At 48.7% G+C, this 12,096-nt stretch overlaps 1 non-coding gene across 1 annotated transcript; it reads left to right on the top strand.

The window, feature by feature from the left end:
- The first annotated feature begins 10,824 nt into the window (after positions 1-10,824).
- Positions 10,825-10,931, top strand: LOC150062066 (U6 spliceosomal RNA). Its single transcript, XR_016536103.1, has one exon. It is a non-coding gene; the product is annotated as a U6 spliceosomal RNA (small nuclear RNA).
- The last annotated feature ends 1,165 nt before the right edge of the window (positions 10,932-12,096 follow it).

The following is a 12,096-nucleotide window of genomic DNA, read 5'->3' as shown; positions in this document are numbered from 1 at the left end:
GAAGAAAGAAAGAGAAAGAAAGAAAAAGAAAGAAAACTTTTCAAATATCTATCAAGGGACTTACATCTATAATATGCAATATATATATATATATATATATATAAATCAATGATTGGATTTTTTTGTGGGGGAGAGTAAGAAGACCTCCAAAGCTCAGGAAACAAAAACAAACCCAAATAAATGGAATTGCATCAAACCAAAAAGCTTCTGCAAAGCAGAGGAAACAATCATCAAAGTGAAGGAACAGCTTACTAAATAGGAGAAAATTTTTGCAAACAGCATTATCTGACAAGGTATAACTACCCAAAACATATAAGGAACCCCAAAATTCTCCACAGCATAAAAACAACCCAATTTAAAAAATCAGCCATCGATACAAATAGACACTTTCAGTACAAATGGCCAATGGGCATAGGGAACAATATTCAGTATTACTATGCATCAGAAAAACATGGGACCAGGGGAATGTGATTGGCCATTAGAGTTTGTCCTCGCCCCAGGGTGGCTCCAGGATTCTCAGGTCTTAAGCAGCACCACACCTAGGAGAGGGCTTGTGGGCACCATCAGCTGTCTGTCTGTCCTACTTGTTCCTGTGAAGGCAGACACCTAGAGAAGGCCTCTCACCACAGGCCCTCCAGCCAGCCAGCCCAGTCTTCCAGCTCTACCACATCACTCAGCCAGCACTTACCTCCCTTCCACAGGGGTGCCTGCAGCTCTGCTCCATTCTTGTTTGACAGGCTCTGCCTTCTCTTTCTCTGTATTTTCCAGGAAGCTCTCCATTAAGATGTCTGCCATCCTTTTGTTCTTTCTCTCTTTCTTTCTTTCTTTATTTCTTTTTCGGTTGGTCATGGGGCTTGATCTCTGTGCCTGGGTTGTTATCCTGGAGTTCTACTACTTTGAGCCCCAGTATCACCCCTGATTTTCTGGTGGTTACGTGGAGATAAGTCTCTCACAGACTTTTTCTGCCCTGGCTGGCTTTGAACCATAATCCTTGGATCTCAGCCTCCTGAGTAGCTAGAATTACAGGCGTAAGCCACCAACACCTGGCTCCATTTCTATTATTTCTATTTCTGTTAGAGTGCTCATCGCATAAGCCTTGCTTCGCCCTATGTAAGCATTCCACAAGAAGAGCTTGAAAGACAGGCCATTGGCTTGGAGCATAAATACTGTAAAATAGAAAAGAAGAAGGAAGGGTGAGAGGGAGGGACAGAGGGAGGGAGGGAGGGAGGGAGGGAAGGAGGGAAGGAGGAAGGGAAGGAGGAAGAGAGCCCCAGGGCCAGTGCCGTGCTGCTCCCCTGACTTGACAATTCTAAGTCCAAGCATCTTTCTGAGCCACTTTGCAGACGACCACCACCATCACCAACATTGAACCAGTAGCCCAGCCTCTTCCTGTCTTGTATGCAATATTTCATTTCCTCTGTGAGAATGCTATTACATTCCTCCTTTTACCCTGACCCACACGGTAGCTGCCTCGGTTGGCCTCCAGAAGGGATGCTCCTAACCATCCGAGCACTCGCTACCTCCAGTTGTTTAAAAAAAAAAAGGCTGGGAGTTTGGCCTAGAGGTAGAGTGCTTGCCAAACATGCACAAAGACCTAGGTTCGATTCCTTAGTACCACATACATAGAAAGAGCTGGAAGTGGTGCTATGGCTCAAGTGGTAGAGCTCTAGCCTTGAGAAAACCCAAGGACAGTGCTTAGTCCCTGAGTTCAAGCCCCAGGACTGGCAAAAAGAAAAAAGGAAAAAAAAAAACCTGAGGCCAGGAGCGTGACCTAGAGGTAGAGCACTAGCCCATCAAGTGCAAGGTCCTGAGTTCACACTCCAGTACCTCCAAAAAAGGGAGGAGCATCTGGAAATGGATCCATTATGGCAGAAGCAAGCTCAGAAGCTTTTCAGGTGACCTAATTCCTAGAGGAGCCTGGGCGAGCCTGTCAGCTCAGCACAGGCCTAGAGCCACAGCCACGAGTCGTGAGTCTCCATGGCTTGTCTGAGAGTAGGACTAAGATAGCCCTCACCCTGCAGAGGCACCCTCAAAAAACAGGTTAGAAGTGGGGCGCAGTGGCTCACGCCTCTAGTCCTAGCTACTCAGGAGGCTGAGATCTGAGGATCATGGTTCTAAGCCAGCCCAGGCACTAAGGGGCACTGAAGAACGTGAGACTCATCTCTAATTAACCAGTAGAAAACCGAACGTGGCCCTGCTCCTAAGGTAGAGTGGTAGCCTTGAGCTGAAGAGCTCGGGACAGTGGCCAGGCCCAGAGTTCAAGCTCCACGACTGACAAAAAAGAAAAAAGAAAGAAAAGAAAACAGGGTAGATGGTCAGGTAGCCCAGCCCACATCCTTCCTTACTCAAACATTTTGTGTTTCCCCATCACACATACCCTCAGTCTTCCCTGACCTGCTGGCATACATCAAATGCTAGATAAATAGTAGGTATCTCTGTTGTCATTCTGTGTGTGTGTGTGTGTGTGTTTGTGTGTGTGCCCATTCTTGCACTTGCACATGCACATGTGCACATGCCCAGTCTTGGGGCTTGAACTCAGGGCCTAGGTACTATTCTTCAGCCTCTTTTGTTCAAGGCCAGCATTCTACCACTGGAACCACAATGCCACTTCTGACCTTTTAGGGAGCAGTTTATTGGAGATAAGTGTCTTATGGACTGTCTTGCCCGGGCTGGCTTTGAACCATGATTCTTAGATCTCAGTCTCCTAAGGAGCCACCAGGTCCCATCTATTGTGATGCTTTTTATGCAAACTCCTCAAGGATAAATGAAGCATCCTTCTCCACTCATCACAGAACATGGCTACACATTTTCAGATTAGATGAACAATCAAAGCTGGGTGCGGTAGCTTACTCTCTTATCCTTAGCTCTTCAGGAGGCTGATATCTGAGAGTCGTGGTTCAAAGCAAGCCCAGGCATTAAAAAGTCTGTGAGACTCTTATCCCCAATTAATCACCAGAAAACTGGAAGTAGCGCTGTGGCTCAAGGGGTAGGGTGGTAGCCTTGAGCTGAAGAGCTCAGGGACAGCATGCAGGCCCAGAGTTCAAACCCCACAACTCACACTCACACACACACACACACACACACACACACACACACACACACACACACACAAAGTAAATTAAATGAGTAATCAAAAGTAGTAAAAGTAGTTTCTCCAGGCATCAGGGGCCCCTACCTGTTCATCTTAGTTGCACAGGAAGCTGAGATCTGGGGATGGTGGTTCAAAACCACCCCTGTAAGGGAAAATCCAGGAGACTCTTACCTCTAATTAACCACCAAAAGACATAAGTGGAACAGTGGCTCAAGTGGTAAGAACTGACCTTGAGCATAAAAGGCTCTGAGTTCAAACTCAAGACCAGATTGCACGTGCACGCGCACACGCACACATGCACGCATGTAACAACCAAAAACTATACATATATATTTATATGTGTGTATATATGTTATATATATATGTATGCATATATATATTTACATTTTAAAATAAAATTAAAGAAGTCCTTTCAGGCTGAAAATCTCAAGGGTTTTATTGGGAACAGAAGCAGCTTAAAAAAAACCTGCTTAAAGTTTAAAATATTTGGATATAACATTTTTTTTTTTTACATCTGCAAGCCTACTCATACATCCATGCACTCCAAAGGAGCTCATTTTTCTTCTCCTTAGTGCTCTGAAGGGTGACATGGAGATTATCAGCACAGGAAAGATCTGAGCGACCCACTGATTACAGGATAATATTCATACAATGAGGTTAAAAGCACTGGCTGAAAAGTTCTTTCATAAAACCTGCTACATGAGAAGAGAAAATAATTTATGAGAACATGAACAATTAGCACTTTGTAAAAAAGAAATAATGCACTTAACTTGATCCCTATATTTAACATCAATTAAAGATTATCCTCATGAATGAAACTCGACCTGGAAATTAACAAGGGATTTAAATTGCATTATGCAAGCAAAAGAGAGAAGCCAGAGCTCTGGTTCAGGGCTCTGATGGGTTTCACCAGGATGTTAGGACAGCCACACAGGATGGCCTGGCTATTTTCTTCATGTTTCTCTGAGCTACCAGGTCTTGCTGAAACATAGAGGGGCATTTGCATCTGCGCATGTGTGCCCACACACACACACACACACACACACACACACACACACACACACACACACGCAGAGTGAGAAAAATCCCTAGGTAGCTGCAAACACAAAGTTGGCACCTCATATTTTCAAAAATAATTTCTAGGTCATTTTCAACCTATAAAACTAAACAAGAGATTCTCTTTCAAAGGATGTCTGCCCTCTCTAAGATTTGAAACTGGATTATTTCTATGAGATTATTCAAATCAACTGAGAGGAAAGGGTTGCATAAGAAAGTATACTCTCTGTCACCTAGATTCAAGTCACCAAATATTTTCTTCCCTCAAATGAGCAGCTCAATGGGATGAAATGAGTCTTAGAAAACAAGCATGGAACCAGATGCTAGAGACTTATGCCTGTAATCCTAGCTAGACAGGAGGCTAGGATCTGAGGATAGTGGTTCACAGCCAGCTCAGGCAGGAAAGCCTGTGAAACTCTTATCTTCATTTAACTACCAAAAAGCTGGATGTGGTGGTGTGGCATTAGCTTTGTGGGGGGAGGGGGGGGAAGCCAAGCAATAGTAAGAGGTCCTGAGTTCTCGCCCCAGTACCAGCAAACACACAAAAGAAAGAGGAAGGGAGGGAGGGAGGGAGGGAGGGAAAAAGAAAAGCAAGAGCAAGCTCTGGCCATTTTTGGGTGGTGTTTTGAAAGTTACCATATATTTGAGCAGGTCCATGAGCAGGACAATCCCCAGTCCACAAGGCCAGTCTTACTGTCCCCAATTCTGCACCTAAGAGGCAAAGTCCTCTGTTTGCAGGACTCACTGAGGGCACATGCGCCAGCACAAACACTAAAGCCCTCAAAGGGGACAAGCTCCAGACGCACGGGGCACTCCAGAGCCTGTCTGTAGAGCAGGGGCTTTGCTCCTCCTCCATCTCTCCTGTTTGTCTTCTCATGATACAGAGCATCACGGCTGCTTCCCAGGGGACAGCATTGCCACCGCCTGCCCCCACCCCACCCTCTTGCCAAGGACCTTTGTCCTTTTCTCTTTTTGCCAGTCCTGGGGCTTGAGCTCAGGAGCCTGAGCTTTTTTATGTTCAAGGCTAGCACTCTACCACTTGGGCCACAGCACAGCACCACTTCCAGCCTTTTCTGTTTATGTGGTACTGATGAGTCAAACCCAGGGCTTCATGCATGCTAGGCAAGCACTCTACCACTAAGCCACATTGCCAGCCCTGTGAGAAAGGCCTTGATCGCAGCCCCCCCAGAGAAATTGACTTCCATTTGTTTGGGGGTTTTTTTCTGTTTTGTTTTGCTCTTTGTCATTGGCACTCTTGCTATATTCAAGTTTTGGGGGGTTATGGTGTCTCTAGTGCAGGATCTGGGGACAATTTAGCCCTTTGTGGTGAGTATGGGGGTGAGCCAGGCTGAGGCAAGCCCTGCTGCAGAGCACTGCCTCTCCCCATTGTTATCTTGGGAAAAGAGAAAGCAGATGTTAACCATTACCCCTTGAGAGTTCACCTTGCTGTGCTGTAAAATTCTGCATTATTAACATTCCAAAATCCTTCCACTCCTGCTCACATCTTTAGATAGGAGTGAATATTTGAGAATTCAAAAATGTGGAAAGAATGGAGGTGGCAGAAGTTTATTAAATTGGCCCAGGGCAGTTTTGAAATGTGAAAGTTTCTCACACTCCATGGCTCTGGGCCAACATGTGGCGACTCAGCTGAGCAGCCTAGAAGGGAATCTCTCTCCTCATCCTTGTGCAAGGGGGGAAGAATGGTAAGAGTTTGGGAGGCTTTGCCAAGGGAGGGCTCCGCATTTGTCCAGCTCCAGCTGGGCTCTGGGGCACATGCGTAACGGAGCACATGCGTAACAGAGCACAGTGACACAAGAGCAACACAAGCACATCAATTCATAAAGCAACAGCAAATCCTCCTAGAGCAGCTCCTCTCTTCCCAAGGCCAGCTCTGTGCTTCCCTCTCCCTCTGATATACCTGTTCAGAAAGCCAAAGGGTTGGGGGATTCTGTTTACTTTTGCTTTTCCCTGTTTCAGAAACCAGGGAGAGAAGCAGAAAAGCAAATGTCCATTCATTCCAAAGCCACACCACAAGGGCCACAACTCAAGCAAAGCCCTGAGCTGAAACCAAAAACAAACAAAAAAACAAAACAAAACAAAATTCTGTACCACTGGGCACAGGTGGCTCATGGTTTGAAGTCAGCCCCACATTCAAGAGGCTTATCTCTAAGCAGCAAAAAGTCAGAAGTGGAAGTATGGCTTAAGAGGTAGACAGAGAGGGCTGGGAGTTTGGCCTAGTGGTTAAAGTGCTTGCCTTGCATGCACGAAGACCCGGGTTCGATTCCTTGGTACCACATACGTAGAAAAAAGCTGGAAGTGGTGCTGAGGCTCAAGTGGTAGAGCTCTAGCCTTGAGAAAGTCCAAGGACAGTGCTCAGGCCCTGAGCTCAAGCCCAGGACTGGCAAAAAAAAAAAAAAAAAAAAAGAGGTAGACAGAGCCCAGTTAAGGAATAATGAGAAGCCCTAACTTCAAGCCCCCAAACTGCACCATAATACTACAGAGTGCTTTCCAAACATGCAAATACACTTTCGCAACAAGATGTCAGGTTCCTGCCACAATCCAGCAGAATGCTGAAATCCAAACCTTTGGAATCAGAAAGACTTAGGTTGGATTCTGCCTCTGCCTCTCTAGCTGTGCTGCTACCTTCCGAAAGTTAATGAATGTCTCTGCACCCTCCTCTAATCCTCCCATACCCCGTGTAAAATGAGAGTGACAAGACTACCTATTTTATAGGACTGCTCTGTAGGTTAAGTAAGATAATTGGCACAGATTATCAGGCACATAGTAGGTGCTCAAGAAATGTAGATGTGATTGTTTTCACATAATTACACTCGTTGGGTCATTTTTTTAAGCAGCAAGGCTTCCACAATTAGTGGTTTCCACCAGTCCTGTGCTGATAACGGAGCTAAGACTTGCCATCCTTAGCTGGAGTCAAAAATCCCCTGGCATAAAGCAAACTGCAAGCTAAAGACCCCTTCCACAAAAGGATGCTGCTTCTCCCCAAGTCCCTCTCCCCACCCCATTCCCTTCTCCTAGGTTTTGATTTCACAATTTCCAACTATGGAAAGCTTATAAAGAACATTTTGGAGTCGAGAGAAAAGAAAGAACACATAATAGCATCTAATTCCTGTAATTAGCTGATTAACTAGAATTCTCTCAATTAATGGAGTTTTAAAATGTACTGCCTTTAAGAGAAAAGATCGCCTACTACCTACTATCTCTTTTCAGGGATGATGTGTTCTCTAGCCCAAATCCTACCCTAAAAAAAAAAAAAAGAGGAAACTCCAGCAAGTGTGCTTTACCTTTTGAGCCCTGGCCATTCAGGAAAACACACTGGGTTCATTGCTAAAGGTTGGGGGCAATAGGTGTGTGGAGCGGGGGGTGTAAAGAAACTGAAAAGGATGGTCCCATTAATACGAAATAACTGGCCAAGTTAACTGACCCAGGGCTCACAGTAGCACAGCATTTCCACAATGGTTGTTTGTAGAAGGCACCAGCCAATGCAGGAGCCTGAGCCCCACGCCACGCAGAGGGAGCTGAGCAGACAGCCATCCATCACTCCTGGAGAGGCAGGGCTGGGATGTAAACTCAGTCACCTCCCCTTCCCCACAGACTCCATGGAGCCCAAGTGGTGGCTACAGAAGGAAGAATAGAAGGCACTCACAGCCCAGAGAGCTTGGCTACCTAGCTGCAGCATTGACACAAGTTTTTCCATTTCCCCAAACAGCCTCTGTGAAAAGCCAATACCGATAGCTGTCAAAGGACTCTCTGCACTCAAAGTTGGCTCTGGACTGTCCCTCTCCCCACACTCAGAACCCACATCCCCTTCATCTGCAGGGTACCTGAAGGGCTGATCCGGCTGCCTGCAAGGCTGAGGGTGAAGTAATTACCGAGTAATCAGATGGTAGGCCTGAGAAGTATCCAAGTCCCCTTGGCCTGGCAAGGCCCTGCACAAGGCAAGGAGCAGTCAGTTCCCCAGATCCCACATTCCCATGTTCCCTTGCTCTGAGCCCTGGGCTCTGAGCCACTGTAGCCTAAGCCCAGTTGATAGATTCCCTTAGACATGTTCTAGACATGGTGATCCTACAGAAGGGCATGTGCTAGAGAGCAATTCTGCATCCTTCCCTGGCTAGATGGCAGAGTAGACAGGTTTCCCTGAGGGTGACTGAGAAGATGGGGCCCTGGTCACCACCGCTTCCTAGCTGCCCTCATCTGCCCTGACCTGTGGAGCCCAAGAGGGCAGCATGACCTGGAGAGCGCTCAGGGACAGCAATACCTGCTGGATGTCCAACCCCACACCTAGGGCTTAACATCTACACTCACACACACACACACACACACACACACACACACACACACACACACACGTGCAGGTGTTTCTCAGACTTACTCTGAAGTCTAGAACCCGGCAAGGACTTTGGGATCTAAAGCAGGAAAGTTTGCTTTGTTTTGTTTGTCAGTTATGGGGCTTGAACTCAGGGCCTGAACTCTTTCTGTTCAAAGCTAGTACTCTCTGCCACTTTGAGCCACAGTGCCACTTCCAGTTTCCTAATCGTTCACTGGAGGTAAGTGTCTCGCACACTTTCCTGCTGGGGCAATCCTCAGATCTCTGCCTCCTGAGTAGATAGGATTGCAGGCATGAGCCACCAGCTCCAGATAGAAAGCAAAGTCTTTTGCTCAGACCTGAAAACTCCCAGAATTCTGAACAGGAGACCTGTTGCCTAGAGTTCCTTGGCAGAGAACTTTCTTTCCTAGGCCTGGACAGGGCCCAGTTTCTCAGAACCTGAAGCACACACACCTCCTGTCTGTCGCAGTCCGAGACAAAATGACAACGTCCAGGTTCAGGCTGAGCCCTCTTCCTTCTAGAAGAGTTGGGCTGCAGAAAGGAGGCAGAGGGGCTTTGTAGACCTCTCCTGTCTAGAAGGCAGAGCTCAAGCACCATAAGACCCTTAGAGACCCTACAATGTTATATCCCAGAAGAAAGAAGCCAATAAAACAAAATCCAAAAATTTACACAGACCAAAGGCAGGAGGACTGACCCTACTTCCTGAGTCAGCCTCTCTCTTCTGCTGTAGAAAAGGCAGGGTTCACCTTCGCCCCAGGCGTGCAAACCTCAGAGATGTCCCCATCTCTGCTTTGCAGCGCTTCACCCGTTACCACACGGCTCCCATTCTGGACCCCACAGCGTCGTCTTGACCATGAATTTCTCCCCCCGCCCCCCCCCCGCCTCGCCCCCATTCCACGCCCCCCACCCTCCCCCCACACCCGGTCAGGATTGGAAGGGACGGGGCGGGGAGGGGGAGCGGCCCGGTTCCTGGAGAGCGCGGGAGGGCTCCCGCTCCATTCCAGCAGGAGACCCCGGGCTGCCTCCAGCCCCCCTGTTCTTGTGGCCCCTGGCTTCCCCCAGTCCGGGCTGGGAAGCCGCGCGGGGCCTCCCTCCCGCAGCGCCCCTGCGGCCGCCGCCCTGCGCCACGGAGACCAAGGCTGCCATCTAGCGGGCGCGGCGGACGGTGCCCCGGGGACGGAGCCGGGCGGGACGGCGGGGCCCGGGAGGGGGCTCGGCTCCTCCGTAGGCGACGCCCAGCCAGGACTCCAGCTTCAGCACCTCGCGGCCACCTCCACGCCCAGCTTTCTTAGCATCCATTCCCGCCCCCCCTCCATGGGCAAAACCCCGAGGGGCTATGGGAGACTCCGGGTCGTAGGGAACCGCGAGCCCCCGGAAAAGTCACCGGGAGCCACTTGCTCCACCCGCCCCTCACCCTGCTCTGCCCCAGGCAGGAAAGCGCTAAGGGGGCCCCCAAGCCGCGAACCCCAGCCGCGGGGCCGGAGGCGCCGGGGAAAACCCTCGCTGAACAGCAGGATCCTTTTCTAGGAATTGTAAACCCAGAATTGTAAATAAAATGCTAATGATTTATTCCTGCTCAAACTCCGGGGGCTGCGTGGCAGCTTTTGAAGACAATTCCAAGTGTGGCTTTTCAGGAAGGCAGGCCTCCCGCGGCGCCTTCCCGAGCTCCGCGGGGCTCTCCCCGGGGGCCGGACGCGCGGGCAGGCCGGGCGCTGGCCGCCGCCGCTGGGGCCCGAGACCTGGGAATTGCGCCCCGGCGGCCGGGATGGGGTCAGAAGAGCTCCGTCCCTCTTCCTCCCGTCCTCCATTCATCCACCCCAAACCCCTCTCCACATCCCCAAGGCCTCGGCTACTCCACGGTGGAGGCCAAAACGGTCCTAGCATTCACATCGGACGGCCAAGGCTGGCTTTAGAAGCGCTTCTTTTCCTTTCTCTGGTTTAGGTCCAAGACAGGAGCTCAAACTCGGTACCTGCCACTTGTCACTCTGCCTAGTGCTCTACCAACCGAGCCACTCCTCCGACCCCCTCTTTAAAAGGCAACTGTAATCGGGCGCGGTGGCTCTCGCCTGTAATCCTAGCTACTCAGGAGGCTGAGATCTGAGGATCGTGGTTCAAAGCCAGCCCAGGCACTAAAGTCCGCGAGGCTCCTATCGCCAATGAACCGCCAGAGAACCGGAAGTGGGGCTGTGGCTCAAGGGGTAAAGTGGTAGCCTTGAGCTGAAGAGCGCAGGGACAGCGTCCAGGCCCAGAGTCTAAGCCTCATGATGAAAAAAAAAAAAAGGCAATTGTACACATAAATACACATACATTCGTACTTAAAAATTACGCCCATGCGCTCACTCCAGCAGCACAGCTACTAAAACTGGAACAATTACAAAGAAGATTCCCACCGCCCTGCGCAAGGATGACACACAAATTCGTGAAGTGATCCATATTTTTAAAAAGAAAAAAAAATGAGAGTGTTTTGAAGAAGAAAAACACACACAGGTCTGTAACTTCGAGGATGGATTTCTGTAACAGTTCTAGGAGACTCCAGGGATTCCCCCCTCCCACCACCACCACCCCCAGGGTTGTCTCTTTCTCTGCAAGCTTTGACGGCCCTAACTTCTGTTGAGGCATTTCTTTGTGGTGAGAGCTATAAATAAATAGTTTATTACTTATTAATGAATTTTGAAAACAAAAATTATCCAGCAGCCTGAAACCTGCCTCTGTGGCTGTTATCATTAGACAGCTACCTAAGCAGCTGAGTAAGATAAAAGTCACCATGAAGCCAGGTACGGTGGCTCATGTCTGTAATCCTACTTACTCAGGAGGCTGAGATCTGAGGATGATGGTTCAAAGCCATCCAAAGCCATCTGGGGCACTAAAGTCCATGAGATTCTTATTTCCAATTAACCACTAGAAAACTGGAAGTGGTGCTGTGGCTCAAGGGGTAGGGCAGAAGCTTTGAACTGAAGAGCTCAAGGCCAACACCCAAGCCCAGCATTCCAGCCCTATGGCAGAGAGAAAAGAAAACAAAGTCACCACGAAAACAAGAGTCCAGCTGACTGCCTCCCAGCCTGCCCAGCTCTTTCTACTTCTGTTTCCCATTTAGTACAGGATTCTCAGGAGAGGCTAGCATGGCTCAGGGGCATGTGGAGAGGCTCCAGTGGCCACAAGTGACCTCCACAAGGTAAGCATTCCTCACCTCACTCTGCACAACTGCCTGCACAAGCAACATCACAAGCATTGTATGTTTTAATAAGAGCGTCTCTTCCCCACATTCCATTGGTAAGATGTATGGGGAAATAGTAGGTATCTGGTTACTACAGGCCTTTCTAAGGTCCTTTTGACTGTAAGAAACTAATGTGCTGAGGATAATCAAGATTTCTGCCCCCAAGATGAGTTCTGGCAACCCATTGGAAACCCATTATCAAACCACCAGAAAAACTATGCTATTGGAGAAATTAACTATACTATTGGAAATTATACGGTTAACTACACTATGGGAAATTAACTATGCAGTATTACTGGAGAAAGCTGGGCATCTTGCAGAGGCTTGTTTGTCTTTGTGCCAGTACTAGGGTTTGACTTCAGGGACTCAAACTTTTGTTTCACTTTTTCT

Source organism: Megascapheus bottae, chromosome 6 (assembly GCF_031878675.1).
Source record: "Megascapheus bottae isolate mThoBot1 chromosome 6, mThoBot2.hap1, whole genome shotgun sequence".
In the NCBI taxonomy this organism is placed as follows: domain Eukaryota; kingdom Metazoa; phylum Chordata; class Mammalia; order Rodentia; family Geomyidae; genus Megascapheus; species Megascapheus bottae.
Note: the sequence above shows the minus strand (reverse complement) of the source record. Positions and strands in the feature narration are given on the sequence as shown.